This window comes from Lingula anatina, chromosome 3 (assembly GCF_051362555.1).
Source record: "Lingula anatina isolate TDL-2025a chromosome 3, LinAna3.0, whole genome shotgun sequence".
In the NCBI taxonomy this organism is placed as follows: Eukaryota; Metazoa; Brachiopoda; class Lingulata; order Lingulida; family Lingulidae; genus Lingula; species Lingula anatina.
The window spans coordinates 23,583,954-23,605,751 of record NC_141769.1 but is presented as its reverse complement, the minus strand read 5'-3'; positions in this window follow the sequence as shown (position 1 = coordinate 23,605,751).

The following is a 21,798-nucleotide window of genomic DNA, read 5'->3' as shown; positions in this document are numbered from 1 at the left end:
TGTGACTTATGGGCCTGAAGACCTTTGAGTGGGTCAGTCTGTAAATTACCCTTGGGTATCACTAGATTAATTTCAGAGTTATAAAGTCATTTGCTTTAATAGGCCATTAAATGAGATTACGTAAAGCACACTTGTTGATATTTCCCTGTAAACTCCCAAAGGTAAAGCTCTCTGCTAGATTAATAATAAGGAAGCAGTGATAATTATGCAGGTAAATTTTGTTTAATATTGCAAATAAGTTATATATATATATATATATATATATATATATATATATATATATATATATCAAACTGGAAGATTAAAAGTTTGAATAGCATCTTCATTGGAATTATATTTACCTCAAGCTCTGCGAAGGGGGTTATATTTTCACCCCTGTTTGTCTGTCATCCACATAACACAAAAAGTTATGGACCAATTTTGCAGAAATTTTCAGGAACTGTCGGAAGTGGGCCAAAGAGGACAATGATTAATTTTTGGTGGTGGTCTGGATCAATAATCAATCAATTATCAATAATAATCAACAATTGCTGCCTTGGCAGAGGTCTGCACTCTCAAAGTGCTTTTCTAGTTTTGTTGTTTTCCTTTATAATTTTTTCTCAAACACTTGCATTTGTGACTTTTAACTCTCATCTGCCTGGGGCTCTGCACATTTTCTGTATTTCTACATAAGCAGTTGTATTGTTTTTTATGTCTTTAAACATTATGTAATATTATTTTATGCACTGTCATCATTTTTCAAATATTGAGACTTTCATAATGTGAATTTGAACTCTCATGGTCCTGAAACTGTAATCTTATTGAAGGGGTGGATTGAGACCATCTTCTGGGTCTTCCGGAAGACAGTCAGGTTATTAAGTTTATATTGACTGGTATCTATTTTTTTCTGTTGGAAGACCATCAAAATGGAGGATGGATCAACATAGATTCTTTGGAATACTGTCAGAAAATATCTCTGGGTCTGCTCCTGTTATTGACCATGTTACCCGTTGTACAAGATTAAAATTCAGTGTTGACTGACAGTGCTATTATAAGCATTATTTATTATTGCATCAAAATTGACAAAATGACCTTTTTTGCATCTTTATTTTCTGTTTTTTGTCTGTACATTTGACAGCTTTGCTGCCTTGTTTCACAATCTGGACATAACAGATATTAATCAAGTTTAAAATCAAACCGTGTTCTGTTCACTTTACTTGTTCAGCACCCCGGCATAGTAAAAACTGAACTACATTCAGACTTTTAAAATGAAAACATTAACAGCGACTTATCAATATCTTAAACTTCAAAGTAACTAATTAAACAATTCTAACTAGTAAGTTACATTTGCACCAAATGTAACTGTACCTAAGAAAAAAAAAGCTTACCATCTGTTGTGAATGGTTTCTAATCAGATACAAGTAGATAAAACAACATTTGAACTAAAAAAACTATAATACTAGTTTGCATTGGATCTGCAAAAGCAAAACTGTGGCACACTACCTGTTCAGCACCCCTGGCATAGTAAAATGTGCAATACATTCAGACTTGTAAAATGAAAAGGTTAACAGTGACTATTCAATATTTTCAACTTCAAAGTAATTAAATTAAACAATGCTAACTAATGAGTTACATTGCACCAAAGGTAAATGTACCTATATCAAAAAAAGGAGAATGAACAACATTTGAACTAAAAAACTGAACTATAGTTTGCATTAGATCTGTAAAGCAAAACTATGGAACACTACCTGTTCAGCACCCCTGGCATAGTAAAAAGTAAAATACATTCAGACTTGTAAAATGAAAACATAACAACAAAGACTTTTCAATTTTTTTAACTTAAATGCAACTAAATAACACAATGCTAACTAAAAAGTAACATTGCAGCAAATGTAACTCTAATGCAAAGAACAGACATACACAAAGCAAAAATTTTCTGTCTGACTAAAATGTCCTTTTGTTTTGCATAAAAAAGTTGGACTTTAAGAGTGGGCATTTTCTTTTACCCATCTAATAATATTACATAACACTAAACGGTATAAATACCCCCACTCTATAATTATGCAGTGCAGGTAACATAAAACTTCAAAACGTCACACCTTGAAAATAACAATTTGAACACAATAGACAGCTGTACTGAAATGAGTTTCTTTCCATGTTCAGCTTTTTTTACAAAAAATAAAATAGTCAATTTAATGTCATTTTTATGATCAACTAAGGTAATTGTTGAGATGGGTAAAATTCAATTTTCAATGTCCAATTTGCTTCATTCTGTGACTGAACACAGTGACTGATTAAATCTGACAAACTGAAATGATGGGGTTTTTTTTCCATTTTTGACTCTTATTACATCTGTGTTTGTACATAAAAATACATTTGATACATGTCTTGTGTCCAACACTTAGGTCTCCTGGGTCTCCCCTTTAGTTTTCTGAATCTGGAAAGCAAATGTACAAGAATTTATTTACCTATTTTAATACATGTACATATAAATTTATATTAAGGATATAAAATTGGGCAAGATATTGGAATGACATTGTGGGAATACATGATCTTTAAATCAATATTATCAATATACATTATTAGAACTTACCTGACAAGCTAACAGATATTTCAGGCATTGAAATATAAATTTATCAGCAATATGATAATACAGTAAACTTGTTGCTATTTACATTTTGTTCCCATTTTTATGTACAGACACAGATGTGTCTGTACATATAGCCATCATCTGCGTCTGTCGTCGCCGTCGTCGCCGTGCACTTTTACCGATAACACGATAAGTGGAAAACCATTTTACCTTTTGACTTGAAACTTGCAGAACTGATGAATATTCATAATACGCAGGTCAAGTTCGAAAATCAGCATGATCGGGTCACTTTTAGGGAATTTATGCTGTTTTTTCACTTTTTTCAGCATATATGCAGCACCGATAACACGATAAGTGGAAAACCATTTTACCTTTTGACTTGAAACTTACAGAACTGATGAATATTCATAATACGCAGGTCAAGTTCGAAAATCAGCATGATCGGGTCACTTTTAGGGAATTTATGCTGTTTTTTCACTTTTTTCAGCATATATGCAGCACCGATAACACGATAAGTGGAAAACCATTTTACCTTTTGACTTGAAACTTACAGAACTGATGAATATTCATAATACGCAGGTCAAGTTCGAAAATAAGCATGATTGGGCCATTTTTAGGGAATTTATGCTGTTTTTTCACTATTTTCAATATAAATACAACACTGATAACACAATATAAGAAAAACGGATTGGCCAATTGTAATTATACTCACAGGGGTGGTCAATCTTACTAAAACGCAGGTTGAGTTCGAAAATTAGCATAATCGGGCCATTATTTTAGAAGTTATACTGTTTTTCACATTTCCTCAGATTCAATTATTAGGCATGTTAACAGTCTCATTATTTAACTAATAAGATGCCTAAAAGTGTTTGTTTGATATTTCCTGCATCTTTACAACATTGTTAGTTGATCATGTAAAAAACATGGTAAATTTGTTATCATGTATTGTGTAATAAAGTGTCAAAAATGGAAATAAACTCATATCATTGCAGTTTGTCAGATTCAATCATCCACTATGTTCAGAATCTCAGGATGGAGGAAATTGGACATTTAACACTGTTCTATTGATACTTTTCCCATCTCATCAATTTTCTTAGTTGGTCATATAAAATGGCAGTAAAATGTTTATTTTGTTTTATGTTAAAAAAGTGTTAAAAATGGAAATAAACCCATTTCAGAACAGTGCTGTCTTGTTTACATTTTGGCATTTTCAAGGCGTGACTTTGAAGTTCCATGGGCCTGAAGACCTTTGCTAGTCACATTTTCTGAATATCTGTGAAACAAATATTTTATAATTAAAAATTGATGGTCATTAAGCTGTTAAACATTATGTAATATTGCATCAAAATTTGAAGAAACCCCTATTTTGGGCACTGCTTCCATGATGACCATTTAAGGAAAATCATGTCACTTACTGTTCTCAAACTTACAGGAAAGAAACATGGGACTAAAATACAGCTTCAGTAGGCAATGCAGTCTGTTTGGTATTTTTATTTATTTATTTATTTTTATGTACAGACACAGATGTGTCTGTACATATAGCCATCATCTGCGTCTGTCGTCGCCGTCGCCGTCGTCGCCGTCGTTGCCGTCGTCGCCGTGCACTTTTACCGATAACACGATAAGTGCAAAACTGTTTTTCCTTTTGATTTGAAACTTACAGAACTGATGAATATTCATAATACACAGGTCAAGTTCGAAAATCAGCATGATCGGGTCACTCTTAGGGAATTTATGCTGTTTTTTCACTTTTTTCAACATATATGCAGCACCGATAACACGATAAGTGGAAAACCATTTTACCTTTTGACTTGAAACTTACAGAACTGATGAATATTCATAATACGCAGGTCAAGTTCGAAAATCAGCATGATCGGGTCACTTTTAGTGAATTTATGCTGTTTTTTCACTTTTTTCAGCATATATGCAGCACCGATAACACGATAAGTGGAAAACCATTTTACCTTTTGACTTGAAACTTATAGAACTGATGAATATTCATAATACGCAGGTCAAGTTCGAAAATCAGCATGATTGGGTCACTTTTAGGTAATTTATGCTGTTTTTTTTCACTTTTTTCAGCATATATGCAGCACCGATAACACGATAAGTGGAAAACCATTTTACCTTTTGACTTGAAACTTACAGAACTGATGAATATTCATAATACGCAGGTCAAGTTCGAAAATCAGCATGATTGGGCTATTTTGAGGGAATTTATGCTGTTTTTTCACTAGTTTCAATATAAATGCAACACTGATAACACAATATAAGAAAAACGGATTGGCCAATTGTAATTATACTCACAGGAGTGGTCAATCTTACTAAAATGCAGGTTGAGTTTGAAAATCAGCATAATCGGGCCATTATTTTAGAAGTTATACTGTTTTTTTCACATTTCCTCAGATTCAATTCTTAAGCATGTTAACAGTCTCATTATTTAACTAATAAGATGCCTAAAAGTGTTTGTTTGATATTTCCTGCATCTTTACAACATTGTTAGTTGATTATGTAAAAAACATGGTAAACTTGTTATCATGTATTGTGTAATATTTTAGTGTCAAAAATGGAAATAAACTCATATCATTGCAGTTTGTCAGATTCAATCATCCACTATGTTCAGAATCTCAGAATGGAGGAAATTGGACATTTAACACTGTTCTATTGATACTTTTCCCATCTCATCAATTTTTTTAGTTGGTCATATAAAAATGGCAGTAAAATGTTTATTTTGTTTTATGTTAAAAAAGTGTTAAAAATGGAAATAAACCCATTTCAGAACAGTGCTGTCTTGTTTACATTTTGGCATTTTCAAGGCGTGACTTTGAAGTTCCATGGGCCTGAAGACCTTTGCTAGTCACATTTTCTGAATATCTGTGATACAAATATTTTATAATTAAAAATTGATGGTCATTAAGCTGTTAAACATTATGTAATATTGCATCAAAATTTGAAGAAACCCCTATTTTGGGCACTGCTTCCATGATGATCATTTAAGGAAAATCATGTTACTTACTGTTCTCAAACTTACAGGAAAGAAACATGGGACTAAAATACAGCTTCAGTAGGCAATGCAGTCTGTTTGGTATTTTTGTTTTGGCAGTTAAACAGTTTTTTGTGAAAATTTAATTTTTCACATATTGGCATTTTCAAGGTGTGACTTTAAAGTTCCATGATCTTGAAAACTTTTGCTTGTCACATTTTCTGAATGTCCATGTTACTAATATTTTATTAATAACATTTGATTGTCATTATGCTGTTAAACATTATTTAATGTTGTATCAAAATTTGAAGAAACCCCTATTTTGGGCACTGCTCCTATGATGACCATTTAAGGGAAATCATGTCACTTACTGTTCTCAAACTTATAGGAAAGAAACATGGGACTAAAAAACAGCTTCAATAGGCAACACAGTCTGTTTGGTAAATTTTTCTGGCAATTTAATAGTTTTTTGTGAAAATTTAATTTTTCACTTATTTGCATCTTTATTTTCTGTTCTTTGTCTGTACATTTGACAGCTTTGCTGCCTTGTTTTTTTTTTTTTTTTTTTTGGCAGTTAAACAGTTTTTTGTGAAAAATTAATTTTTCACATATTGGCATTTTCAAGGTGTGACTTTAAAGTTCCATGATCTTGAAGACTTTTGCTTGTCACATTTTCTGAATGTCCATGTTACTAATATTTTATTAATAACATTTGATTGTCATTATGCTGTTAAACATTATGTAATGTTGCATCAAAATTTGAAGAAACTCCTATTTTGGGCACTGCTCCTATGATGACCATTTAAGGGAAATCATGTCACTTACTGTTATCAAACTTACAGGAAAGAAACATGGGTCTAACATACAGCTTCAATAGGCAACGCAGTGTGTTTGGTAAATTTTTGTGGCAATTTAACAGTTTTTTGTGAAAATTTAATTTTTCACTTATTTGCATCTTTATTTTCTGTTCTTTGTCTGCACAGTTGACAGCTTTGCTGCCTTGTTAAAGAAATATGCATAGCGGGTATCCTATGACAGTATTATGTCTGGGTCATGCTGTAACAATCAGTATGAGTAATGTCATATGTCACATACCTCTACTTCGTCACTGTCATAAAGAATGTGGATTTGTTGAATCACTCTTTCTGATGATTTTAAATATTTCACAAAGAATTTGGCAGGAATCAGCTCCCACATCCTTGCAAATAGATCCTCATTAGTTTCTTTTTTTAAAGTGTACTTAACACCATCTTCAGTGAGAATGGTACAGATATCCCTACAAGATAAGAATGCATCATTTGTCATGTGACTTTTTTTATGTAACAGTAATATTTGAATTTGCTCAGATGTCAAAATTATAATTAGCAAGCAATATATATATATATATATATATATATATATATATATATATATATACACAAGCAATATATGTTCTACATCAGCAAATACACAAACATAATATATTCATCTGGTACATACAAGTTAAATATCATGTAAACTTACCCTTTTTGTTTATGGCATCAACTGTGATTGTGGTTTCATCTTCCTCACATCATCATCAGTGCTCTTCGTCCCGTGTGGGACATAAGGCCACAGTCACTTCTTTCCATTTGGCCCTGTCTCTGGCTACGTGCTGGGCCCATCTTCCTCACAGTTGATTATTATTTTAGTTTCAGGAGTGCATCTCAGTGTAATTGTGTTGTGATATTCTTGTGTTACGACGTTTTTGACATCATGACTTCACAACCACTTTTGACATCTTCAATTTTTCTGATATCTTCTTGCCAAAATTTAACACTGATGGCAGAGTGTGTGGCCTCATTCTTTAGTGTTAGTTCTCTTCTGGCCCAATTCTCAACTGTGCTCAGAGTACCTTGTACCACAACAAGCCAAATGGATTTGCCCTTGTTTTTTGCTTTGTTTTGTTCTGTTTTTCTGAGCTTGTGCTTTTCAGTATAAACTGTTCAATATCTGAGATTCAATACTTAAATTTCTGATCTTGGACCTCTGCCCTGAGCTGTGTCTACATAATTTGCTACTCCGAGAGCAATTATTTGCGCCTTTTATTATTTGTCTTTCAATATCAGTGGCCTGGCTTTTGCTACGTTCCAACGGTTAGCCACTCCGGGAACAATATATGTGCCTTTAAATATGTCTTTCAATATATATGCCTTTCAATATATGCGTCCTGGCTTATGTTACGTCCCAACGGATCGCCACTCTGGGAACACCTCTGTTTGGAACAGAGTTCTTGTTGCAGACCCGAATGTAGGTCTACAATCAACAGTCTTTTCAGACCGTGCACTGCAACTGGTGTCTCATCAACAACCAAGAACCAGGAAACCCGACTGTTGGGCTCTGCGCCAGTGATCACTGCCAGTGAAAATTGAAAGATTTATAGTAGTCATATATCTGTTAAAAAATGTAAAAGTGTAAGCATGATGGCAATTTAGTTGTAGATAAATACTCACATGACTAATGAGTGAAGTAATTCCAGTGCATTTATTTTTAAGATAGGAAAAGAAAGAAAGAAGAGACTAAAACAAACTAATATATAACTATTTGGCTGCGTTCACACGTAAAATTAAAAAAATCTATTCGTGGTATCTAGTGATCACGGTCTGCGCTTTAACCAGTGACGCCATGGGGTGTGCAGGGCACAGATTGTGAGCACTAGATATGCTAATGGATTTTGGAATATGGATTTTGCATGTGTTGTCTTAAAATGTAAAGTTACATTTTTAACACTGTAAGATCAAAGAAATGCCTTTGACAAACTCTACAATAACTGCACTGCCGTGGAAAGGCATTTTTCATACACTGAACTACATGAAAAATAGGTTGAATAGGTTGAACAATTTACTGATTTAAACTTAAAACTTGTGACGATAATATCATATGTACATAGTAGCAAGGCTGACTTGTTAAACATTTTATTTCAACATCAAAGTGTAACAATAACTAAACTATGAAAAAGTTATAAAACTAAGCTATATAATAATAAAATAAATGAAACATTTTTTAACAATGTAAGTTAAAAGAAATGCCTTCAAGAAACTCAATACATGTGGACTATAATGTAGAAAGGCAATTTTAATACTCTTAACTAGATGAAAAAATCTTGAACAATTAGCAGAAGTACTGATTGAAACTTAAAACCCTGAACAAGTTTTAGATAATATCATATGTAATAGACATTATCTAAAGTACACTTACAACCAAAGTGAGGCAAAATTATAATAAACAAAAAAAAAAGAAAAGAAAAGAAAAACATCAGACAATGAGAATACCAATATTGAGCAGTAAAAAAAGTCAGCATTAAGACAAAAATAATGTGCAGCTTGTATATTATACTTTTATCAGCATTACATATGTGACTCTTAGAATATAAAGCAAATAAAAATAAATAAATAAAACTACTGTAAATGTTTACTGATTGTGTTGATTTTCGTTAGCAACCTGTTTCTTTACCAAATAAGTCTACTTATTACATTGGTAGTGAAATAAGAATATGGTTTGGCAGGTGTAGACACCAATTTTGTGCTGAAAAAAAAAAATAAGTATGAGTGTTTGAGACCCCATAGTAGACACGAAAAAGATCTTTGAAATATCATTTTAAACTATAGAAGGGATAGAATTTATATAACTGAAAATTTTGTTGTTGATATTAGCAACAGAAATTATAAGAAATTATTGACACACGAAGGTATTTCATGTAGAATTTGCTCATGTGCTTAAGTACTAAATTTTGAACTGTAAAAATATGTGGTGAAGTTTACCAAAAAGGCACCCAAGTGTTTTATGAGAATTTTGTTCATTTGCTTAAACAATAATATTTGATATAACTGATTTTTGGTTGAAACAATATAATATTACAATAAAAAAGAAAGAAAGCTTACCATAATGCTATTTCAAACAGAGGTACCTGGCCATGGTATGGTGAGCTGGCTTAGAGAGGTATCTGGCTCTGGCATGGTGGGCTGGCTTATGTTTGAAGGTTTTATATCTGTGTAATTTATTAAAAGCTAATATAAGTTACAGTTATATGCATAACAGTAACAAGAGGTAATGTCATTTGTTATATGCTAAGATAATGTTTGTGTCATATTAATGAACACTGAAGATAATAAAAAATGGAAAACTCTGAGTGAGGCTTTAAAATCATAATGTAACAGTACATGATCATAGTTTGAAAATTTTTTAAAAATGTAGGATTTCATGTATATTTAAACAGTTTTTTTTCACAGCACTGCCAAGGAGGCAGAGGACTGGATCAATAGCTGTGTATGTATGCTCATATTACGTTGTTGTTTCAGTTAGCATCTCATAATATTAAGTTATTAAGATAAGGAAAGTTATTAATTTTGATTATAGTATTTATAGTATATGGTATGGCATGGTTTTAACAATTACCCTGTATTGCTACATCTGTTATTTGTCCTTCAGTGATTGCGCAAGTGATATTCATTGGTAGGGTTGTGCTTATTTCATCCTCTGATGGGTGGGCCCATATTTTTCTTGCTTCTTCCAAAGACATATTTAATTCCTGTTCTTCTTCAGTAAAGAAGAGGATGCCTTGAGTTGTCTGGTCACGACTGATCCCCAGTAACTTGATGGCTTTCTCTATGCGGACACTTTCTTGAATCTGGAATAATAAAGAAATAAGTAAAAATATATTTAATTATAACAGAGAAGGCTATTCTATGTAAGTTAGTAATGGTTTTTAGTGGTCTCAGTAATAATGTTTTTCTATGAAGCATGACATGTATATGTGGGTGACCTGTGTGTGGACTTTTGTTTTAATCTGTAATGCTTGTATAATGTTGATGTTTTCTTGAAAAACAGTATAGGAAATTATCAGCATTATTTTAAAAACAGTTAAAGAGGAAAGATGTTCAATGTGTGGTTACCTGTACGTTTTCTGGTGAATTGACATGGCATACCAGTTGGTTTTCATATGTATTGAAGTGGAGGTTGCCTTCAACTGACAAACGACTTCCCAGTTTAATTGGGGATGTAGTTGCTGTTCTCCACAAATTGACCGTTAAAGAGCCTGTGGCATCTGTAACTGTCATTTGGTTTAGTGCTGTTGCCTCATTTTTTACAATGACTTCTTTGGTTTCCATTTGTTAAAGAGAAAGAAATAAAGGTTGGAATTTTATTAGAATTTTGAAAAAAACTGCAGGAGTTGTATGAAAGGATATTTAGTTTGTATAGAAATGTGACATTAAATACAGTGGACATGTTAAATGTGCAGTAATGAATAGATTTTTTTATGATACATTAAATATGTTTAATAGAATATACCTAACTTAAATAATTAGTCATACCTTTGTTACTGTTCCTGAAAATAAGGCCCTGGTACATCCTCTTTGAAACATATCCTTTACTTCTCTAACTGTTCTTTCCATTGGTTTCACCATTTGCTGAGCCAGGGCTTTTATCTTATCAGGAATAACAGATGTGCATGTGGTTCTGCAAGAAAGGAAATTGAATAAGTTCATAAATTTTAAAAACAAGCATAAGGCTTCAGGACCATGAGAGTTCACACTTTGAAAATGCCAGAATGAGAAAAATGAAAATTTCACACACTGCATGAATTCAATAATAAATGATAACCCAATTGAGCTGGCTTTCTAATTTGAACTGCATGCCAATCCTCAAAATCATACTTGTAAGTTAAAAATAATAATAAGTAACATAGTTTTCTTTTCATAATGTTTGTAGTAGCAGCGCAAAAAGATTTTTGTTGATGTATCATTACATAATAGATTACAGAATAATTATCACCAATTTTTTTATTGGCTATAAATAGCATGGACATGTAGAAAATTTGATTACCATTCGGCTTTATATCCATGGGAGCTCTGAGTCCCACAATAAATATGCCAACATGATAAAAATGAATATTTCACTAAAATGTATAACTTCAGAAAAAGAAGCCAATTAGACTGCTTTTCCAACTCAGGCTGCATTGTAATTGATGTAATTTACTTTGTATATAAATATATAAGTTATTTTGATAATAGTTTTGAAACTGTAATAATTGGATAAAATGGAAACATGTTCCATCTTTACTTGCTTTGACGATCTTGTCCTCACTAATTGAGGCATGTATTTTCATGGGCAATTCAGTCGTTATGCCTTCCTCGCTGGTAATTAGAAAGAGTCCCTCAGCAATTTCTTTCTTCATTGCTGTTTCCCCGTCTAACTCTTCAGTTAGGAAGAGGAAATCCCCATCGTCATAGGAGGAAAGAGCAATCACTGTCAGTTGTTTATCCACATCCATGCTTGGTTGTATCTGAAATGAACAAAGAAGACATACCTAAAACAATGTATTCATTAGTTATTATATAAAACATTTAATTGTAGTAAAATTACAGGTCTAAGGACAGTGTTGACCTGGGTACAATATATGTATTCTTGCTTGTTGGGATGAAATCATGCATGTATGGTTTATATTCAAGTTTTAAGTATGGATGCACATTTTTAAAATGTAAAAGACATGGAAACACTGAGATGTGTTTGATAATTTTTGGCATCATGTTTGTTGGTTTTAACACTGAAAGTTTCTAAATTCAGGGCTCGACATTAGCGCCTGTCCGCCTGTCCGGGACAGGTAAAAAATCAGTTCGGACAGGTGAAGTTGCAGGGTTGGCTGTCCGACGGACAGGTCATGCTTTGTGAGAAATTTGGAGCAAAAGTCTTTAAAAAAGATATATTTTGTTGCATACTAACGTCTTTTATTCCCTTCCTAGACGGCATTGAAAAGTGACCTACTTTCGGCACAAAACACATGCAGTCACAAAACGAAGTCTGAGTAAACTTACCGCCAAATTATGAAAGAGAACACCCTCCAGAACTTCATCAGACAAAATTTATTCACATATCAGGTTCTTTACTTTATATTTATTTAGTTCAAAATCTACGTGCTCTAGTAATAAAGACCGTTCAAAAAACAGAAACTACACAAGTACTGTGCTGCCTGGGTACAAAGCCAGATTGAACTGGATGAACTGGCTATATCTAGTTCGTTGTCAAGGCAACATACTGCCTGTCAATCAAATACGTTGTATGCTATCTACTCACTATAGAAAGTGAAATCTTTTGGACTGAAGATCTTGTTGAAATGTTGTTTATTTGCCAAAATATAACCTGAAATTTTGTATGATGTTTTCTTTAATTATTTTAGTATCACCTTTGTTATTTACAGTTAAAAAATAGTGCTCAGCTGGAATATGATAAATTAACATTGCTGTCATGTACCAGTATGATATTGATGTAAGGAAGAAATTAGTAATAACAAATATGAGAATTTAAATAAAAAGAAGGGGAACATTTTATATTGATTTTATTTAATTCATATATTTAAAAAAATCAAACACATGATAATCCAGAAAAGAAGTTAAATTGTTAACAAAGATATAAGTATTATAAAATGAATATTATTTAACTTTTCATTGAACTATATTCAAATATTATTAATTTTGAATATTTTAATAAAATTAATTTAACAGTACCCCCTCCCCACTTCCCGCTCAGAGTATTTTTTTTTTTTTTAGCTGTGGTTAAACTTCATGTAATCTGTTATCAAATTGCAGATTTACAATTAGTAGACCCTGTACCCCAAATCCTAGGAGAAGCCCTGATTGGAACTATGTTAAATCAGACTTAGACCCCATTTCCAAAGATTAGATCAATCTACTTTAGATCAACCTAACTCCCTAGGGGTTCACGCAAAATAGCTGTCAGCCAGGCGGACACGAAAGTTAATTTCCCCCGTACAGCTTGTAGTAGGTGGGAAGGACATTTAAGCCAGATTATCTGACAGTAATCTAGTGAGACTCCCCGCGGGGATAGATCGATCTAAAAGCTCTGGGAATACAGCCTTATATGCAAGATTTAATCTTCAGAGGTTCACAAGTATGAAAAAACAACTTTTTACCTGAAAATAAATTCACTTTAAGGTGCATTTTCCCAGCTCATTTGATTGAGTATTTTGATAATAGATACATTAAATGTATGACTACACATTTACAAAGTTCTGGGTATGAATAGAAAAAAAAATATTGGTTTTGTTGGACAGGTTGGTTTGAAAATCGGACAGGTCAAATTTGTGACCACCTGTCCGAAGGACAGGTGCTCATAAAAGTTAGTGTCTAGCCCTGAAATTGCATGAAAATATTAATGATGAGAACAATGTAAGTTGCAAGGAGGGCAATTTTTCGTGTGAAATGAACTGAATTTTGGTGCACTTTTAAACAGATTTTAGAACATGACTACCTAGTAATGTGAAGTAGGTATTGGCATCTTTGCATGGTTTAATTCAATTGATATAGTATTAATTTTTAATGGATGGATATACATGTCAGTGATGTGGAATTGTTTAATTGAAATAACTTCCTCAACATATAAAGACTGTTTAGTATGGATTACAAAAAAAAAACAAACAGTTTTTACCTCCACATCTTTTGGATTGTTAATGTGGCATACAAGGCGTTTTTCAAATGAATTTAAATTTATACTGCCAGGGAATTCTGCAGAACTGCCGACCTTGACTGGAGAAGATGAGGCATCACGCCACAAGTTTACAGGGATGGAGTGGGTTCCATCTTCTACTATGACGGTAGTCATTTTGGTGGCTAGTCCTTTGACCATAAGGATATCCACGCCCAACATCGGCTTTGAATCTAAAACGTCAGTGAGTTCTCACTTTAAAATCTTCTGGCTTCCTTGACCAGTGTTTCTAGGGCGGAAATGAATTCTATGGACAACAGCCTGGTCCTGCTCATGGCATCTGCACTCGAGATGACATGTCGGATATCCATCTTCAGGTGCTCGGCCAGTTGTTTTTGATAGGCCTGGGTCTGGCACGTGTTTTGATCGAGCTTTTCCTTTAGCTCCCTGAAGTTCGCTCGCAGGTGATTGGTTCTCCTCTTGTGTCACCTGCGCCAATTTCTTGTTTATTCCATCTTCCATTCTGGCTAGCTTCGTTGCAGTGAAATCAGTCAGTTCTGTTGTGTCCCCGTCCCACCGTCGCTTGCCGAGCGGTAGTTCTGGCTTTCACATTGGTTTTATCCATAATACGTACCGATCCACTGTACATGTCACTGGCCTCTTGGGCAGAATCGGCCCCAGACAACCAATCATCCACATAAAGGTTTTCTTTGAGCTGTCTCACCACATCAGAGGGCTCACATGTACTCAAATGGTGACCGATGGTAGCACTCAAAAGGAAAGGGCTCGACTTCACACCAAAAGTTACCCTATTAAACCTCATGACACTTTTCCTACCATCCACACTCCACATAAATCTGTGTACACCTTTGTCCTCTTCCTTCAGAGCAATCTGAAGAAATGCCTTGGAAATGTCTACAGTTAAGGCCACTAACCACCTTCTAAACCTCAACAGCACTTCCACTAAGTTGGGAATCAATGACGGACCAGTTTCCAGACAATCATTCAAACTAAGGCCATTCTCTATGATTTTGCACAGAATTTTAAAATGGTCAAGTAGGTCTTGGCATTCCTATTTAGTTGGAGCCAGTATAAGGAAATCATCCAGCAAGTGTAGGATGTCAGGTATGTCAAATTTTTCTTTGGCATGTCAGGTATGTCAAATTTTTCTTTGGCAATCCACTCAATCGCCGAACTAAAAATTTCAAACTTTTGGTAAATTGAACGTAGCCCCATTCGTAAGATTCTGAATGCATTTAGGATGTCAGTCTTAGCCAAAAGTTTTTTTTCCTAGGGATTTTGTGAGTTGTATGACATCTGAAACAGTGGCGTAGGACACTGAGGCAAATTTATCATCAGTGCCATCATTGACCGAGTGATGTTTAGGATAAGAGAGATTGTGAATAAAACTGAATTTTCCAGGGGTCTTCTTCAGAACTACAGAAACTAGGGATATGGTAAAAAAGTGGAAGGGGGGGGTGGGAAAGGGGCCTATTCGTCTGGCCTGAATTTCTGAATCAATCTTTTCCTTTAGTTTCTCGGAATGTTCATGTTTTTTAGATTTTTGTGGGGGAGAGTGAGGTAACTCGCCTTGGTAAGGGATGATAAATCCTTCTCTGAAGCCATAAGTTAAAAATTTTGTGATATGGGAATCCTCTAAAAGGTTTTCCAATGCAGTGTGGTTTAGGGGGGTAACAATGTTTTGGTCCAAAGGTAATGAGGGCTCATTAATTTTGATAATTTTGTGAATTGGGTTACATGGATTTTTTGTGGAACTTGGGTCGGAAATTTTGGGACTTTTGGTGGCTAGAAAGGGTGTAATGGCTGTTAGTGAAGGGTTTTCTGGGGTAAGGGGAAGTAAAATGCCTAGGTAAGGCTGAGGGGCATATAGAAAGGGGGTGATCTTTGTTGCATAGATAGCATTTGTGCTGATATCTGCAACACGTAAATGAACACTTTCTTCTGTTGAAGTTTTTACACACCTCAGGAGGACGAATATTGTCCAATTTTGGGGTTCCCAGAGAGAGTCCATAAACTACGGAGTCCTCCTCCTCCCACGTGATGCCTTCGCTGGCTCGTTTTAGCCGGAACCTCTCATCGTAAACCCTCCAATTTGCTGCTTTGTTAGGGAACATCGCGATAACCCTGTGGGCATAAACCAAAAAGGGGGATGGCTTGATGATCAGGAAATTTTTGTAGATAGATGGCCGAAAAGATTTGCCAGGCTTGGCACCACTGGAGGGAGGTTAAATCAGATTTCTTGGGAGAAGGGGCAAGGATCATTGTGATCTGACCTTCCTCGTTCCGTTCATTTTGCGTTGAGAAATTTTCAGGTTATGTGTTTTTATCTGTAAACCTTTTAAGATCCCTTATTTGGGTGATCATGGGATAAAGGTGACTTAGGTGCTACTTAGTTTGGAGCAGGCTGCTCTCATACTAGCTGAAAATTCTATGTTATACAAAGCTAAATGTATGCCCCTGTACTGAATTGATTAGACTGACTTACTCTTGCTTGCGATGAGCACAGCACCCCTGAATGATTGCCAGAGCATGTTTGTGCCTGTTGCATTCATGTGAACTCCATCTGGTAGCAGGTTTTTTGACCAGTTGAAGGTGGCCCCTACATGTCCTAAAAAGTGAACCCTGTCTTGGCCTTAAAAGGTTTCTTTCATGGCATTGTTCACTTTTGCTATTGTTAGGTTATATCTGTCTTGGTCCTCTCTGGTTGGCAGGTACCCACAACTGGGGGAGGACCTGTAGAGAAGCTGGCCCCAGAAGATTGTAATGCAGGGAAAATGCTCCAGAATCAGAAGGTTCAGTGTGGTAATCTTCTTTGGTGGTCCATCATCTTTGGTGGGTCAAATGGCGATCCCCTCACGTCATTTTCTACGACTTGAAAAAGAATCACATCTGTCATCCTTGGGGTGCCTGATGTGCAATTTTGTTGTACTTCTTAATCGTTGCATTCACTCACTCAAAATAAATTCCACAAATGCCCCGCATCAGTTTAGTATCTTCTCCTTTATAAGCCGCAGCTGCTGACGCTGTCTCCCCATATCAGGCAGGGCCTTCTTTTCCTCAAACTCCATAATCAGCTGATGTATCTTTAATTCTGTTTTGTTGTTCAGATAAAGCGTCCAATTCTTTACTTGCATCTGACATGGGTGGACTTCCTAGGACAATTCCGTCCTCTTCTTTCAGGATATCCATATTACTAGGATCTCACAGGAATATTAAACATCGGGGATTTAAGTCACTCCAGGAATTTTAAACTATAACACCCCTAGTGTTAGAAAAGGAATAAAGTCTTGTTGGAATAATATATGTTTATTCTCCTCTCTGTCTTTACCAGTTACATAATACTTGTCAATCAATGATGGTTTATAATCTCTGGTTAGACAGTGTTCTCAAAAGGTATACACTAGGCTTGAACAACTTCTGGGGTTATCAAAACATGTTTTCTTCTTCACAAGAACTGAACAAAGGAATGTGCTGTGCTCTCTGGCTAGGAAAATTTAAATCCCTTCAAGGAATCTCATTAAAAAACAATCAGAGGAAAATCATATGCTACTTAATACTCTCTATCAGCAATAGGGGGCAGCACCTTACAGCCTACTCTTTTTAGCCATTGGCAATACAGGGCAGAACTTAATAGTTTGATTAAATGTTCGGCTTTTTAGAAATTTGCCAGGTATCTTTGCAGTCATTCAAATTGTCAATAATCCAATCTTTACCCATTTCAGTCAAAATATTTTCTCTCAATAATTTTCCAAAATACATTATAAATTGAGATTCCTTAAAATTGGAAAGTCCAGTGTTCAATTGTTTAATTGAAAGGTGGTATAAAGTATTTGGTTGTTCGATCCCCTCCTGGGTCCAAGTGTGTTCACCCTCTATCATAATATTAAGTATAATATCTTCATCCATATTCAGTTATCAGCGCGTCTGACGTGCAATTTTGTTGTACTTCTTAATCGTTGCATTCACTCACTCAAAATAAATTTCACAAATGCCCCGCGTCAGTTTAGTATCTTCTCCTTCATAAGCCGCAGCTGCTGAGGCTGTCTCTCCATCTCAGGCAGGGCCTTCTTTTCCTCAAACTCCATAATCAGCTGCTGTTTCTTTAATTCTATGTTTTGATGTTCAGATGAAGTGTCCAGTTCTTTACTTGCATCTGACATGGGTGGACTTACTAGGACAATTCCGTCCTCTTCTTTCAGGATATCCATACTACTAGGATCTCATAGGAATGTTAAACTTCAGGGAGTTAAGTCACTCTAGGAATTTTAAACTATAACACCCCTAGTGTTAGAAAAGTCTTGTTGGAATAATATATGATGTTTATTCTCCTCTCTGTCTTTACCAGTTATATAATACTCCTCAATCAACAAGGGTTTTAAATTCCTGGTTGGACAGAGTTCTCAAAAGGTATTGTCAAGTTCTTACTTCCTCTTCAGAACGCGACTGATGAAGTTCAAAATAAACGCTGCCACCAGTTGAAAATAAAACTATGAAGTTTATTCAACTAAGTTAAGTTCAAAAGTCACAACTTTCGGTTATCTTGATCATCTCTACATGTGTTCAAATCACTAATCTCTACTCTGTTCTGTGCTACGCTCTGTACTCCAATCTAATCTAATCTAATCCAATCTCTAATGCAATCTCTAATCTCTAATGCCATGTTCTTTTGCTATGAACCACAACCCTTTTATAGTGCTCCAGCGGCACGGGCCGGAGGAGCTCAAAAAAAAAAAGTTCTGGGGATCCCGGATCCCGGAAGAGGCACTCCTTAATTAGAACTGACAGAAAGGGCTCCTGCTTAGGGCAGTCCAGTGCAAAAGGCGCTCGGAGCTCCCTTGACCAAAAGGGCGCTCGGAAAAAGGCGTTCGTTAATTAAAGCTGACTAGAGGGGCACGTTGCTCTGGTCATTCCAGTGCGAAAAGCTGTGTTAATCAAAGGTGACAATGAGACGCACATTTAGTGCACACTTTAAATTGAAACTGATAAAAACACAACAGTATACACTAGGCTTGAACAACTTCTGGGATTATCAAAACATGTTTTCTTCTTCACAAGAACTGAACAAAGGAATGTGCTGTGCTCTCTGGCTAGGAAATTTAAACCCCCTCAAGGAATCTCATTAAAAAACAATCAGAAGAAAACCATATGCTACTTAATACTTCCTATCAGCAATAGGGGGCAGCACCTTACAGCCTACTCTTATTAACTTTATCCACCTGTCCTCCAGTCTCATTTTATTGTTGCTCTTCATTTCCTGGCTCAGTGATAAAACTTTCACTTGGAAAATCTTCTTCTTGAAGTTCTGTACTGTCAGCATAATTTAAATCAGGAATTTCAGTATCTGGCAGTCTCATTTTCCTGTCTTACCCCATTTTCAATCGATTTACATGGACAAATTTTTCACTACATGTAGAGTTTGCATGCATTTGTCGAGATGATGACGTAACAAGATGATGTAACTAGATGATGGAACCTTTATTCACTGATAGGTAGTACCAGAATACCGAAGTATTTCAATGCCAAATTACCGTGAATCTGAAATAATAAAATAATTAAACAAAAATCAAAGAAAAATAAAACATCTAACCATTTTCTGACCTTGTTACATTGTCTTAAACTAACACGTCTTGACTGTACTCAGACTGACTGGAGAATATTATATGTGACAATTTGTACACACAGCCTACACTTACTAGTGGCTCAAAGTAAACAATAACACTCAACTTGTAACATGACACTGCTCAATTAATTAAATTGAATCATTTAACACACTATGAATGTAGTGACATAGAAATATATCAAAAAATAAGAAATTAATTCCAATATAATATTTGTAACATAAAGAATGGAATATTAATAACATGTCTCTAATCTAAATAAACCAATAAATACAGTTTAACTCACAACTTTGGCCCCTTTTGCCCTAGTGCACGTAATCTCTCTAAGTTGTCCTATAGAATAGATATGTTCTTTAGCAAAAAGACATTTAATTCTACTTACAATAACTTTCAATCTAAAAAAAAAATGGATATGACACTACTTAAAAATCCTGATAAACTAATTAAACTGCTTTTTTACTAACTTTTCTATAAAATGCTGTGACAAGTAATAATTATATAACCTTTGATGTTAATCATGTGCACTTTATAAGAAGAAAATCAGGTAGAAATGTACATAAAATTTATCTGTAGAAGCAAGTTCAGTTTGAACCATGTGGCATGCTCAGAGAACAAAGCACCGGGGGTGTTACAGTTTTCTATCATTAAAATATACCTTTAAAATTGCATTAAAATATAAAATATTGTTACCTTGGTATCTTGGTGTCGTTGCCTATTCGATTTTCATAAAGATAAACTTAGATGATCTGTTTTGACTTGTAAAATTGTTGGATTTTTTCTCTAATGGGTGGAACTGCTTCTACTCCCAAAAACGCGTATCTTTGACAATTGATTGATTAGCTTTTGATGACCATTTGCACTTAAATTGGGTTAAAGCACCCCAGCTCAGCAGCTGGACATGTGATGCCTAGTCGTTGTAAAGTTCGTGACTTTACTTGTTGGATAACGCAATGTATGGTGCCAGGCCCGGCCGTACGAGTGTTGCGGTACGGGCTTAGAAACTCAGCGAATCGGAAAGTCAAGAAAATAAATACGGCACTTTGCAGTTCTAATGAATTTAATAAATCAAAGTTAATCAATGACTGGGGAATACCCGCAGCGCGAATGCGACTGAGTTACCAAGTCTTAACTTCTGACTTAAACGCAAACGCGGCCGAGGAATATTCCCCTACAATAATCGAACGTCTCACTTCTCTGAGATCAAATCAACAAATTAATTTTACATAGAGTTTGATTCTATTATGAAGACCAATGCAGGTGTGCTCCCCGTATCTGCCGATTTTATGACCACTTCATCGTTTCTGGACATGGCAGATAGGTGATCAATAAGTCATTTGATCCTGGACGACAACGCTTGTATTATCGTCAATAAATGTTCAATTTGAGCAAATTCTAATTTTGAGAGTTAATCAAGGGCCCAGGTGTGCGCACTAATAATGACCTCATAAATTCCTGAAGTGGGTCCTGAATGATGTGTTTGATCCACCATAAACCGATGACGCATGCACATCAATAATCAAAGATACAATTGCATAATTAAATATAATAAAATTAGCATTAACTTTACACTGTGTTTATAGCTAAGCGTAACAGACTAAATTGAACTACTCTAACATTATAAAAATGTTACACTACATGATTACCTGATACTCTGCTTAATTTCACATTAACAGGTGTCGGCATATCTATGATAGTGAATGGACCATGATAAAGTCTTGCTAACTTTTTGGTGCATCCTTTCGGAACAGCTGGTTTGTAAACAAATACACGTTCTCCAATCTGATATTTAACATCTTTAGCTTTTCTGTCTTTTCTGTTTTCATTCTCTTCTTTGCCAGCTCTTTATTCTCATGGACTATCTCTTGAGCAATGCTCAATTTCTTAATCAAATTTTGAATGTGATAGTTCATTAACAGAATTGTATCCATCGGGGAAACGCAAATCTACTGACACTTGCCCTTTCAGTGTGATTCATGTGTTATCTGCAGCCATAGCTGTCGGGGTTTTTTTTTATTTTTATTTATTTTTTTAATTTATTTATATATATATATAAAATTTATTTATATATATATACAAAAAAAAAAATATATATATATATATATATATATATATATATATATATATATATATATATATATATATATATTTTT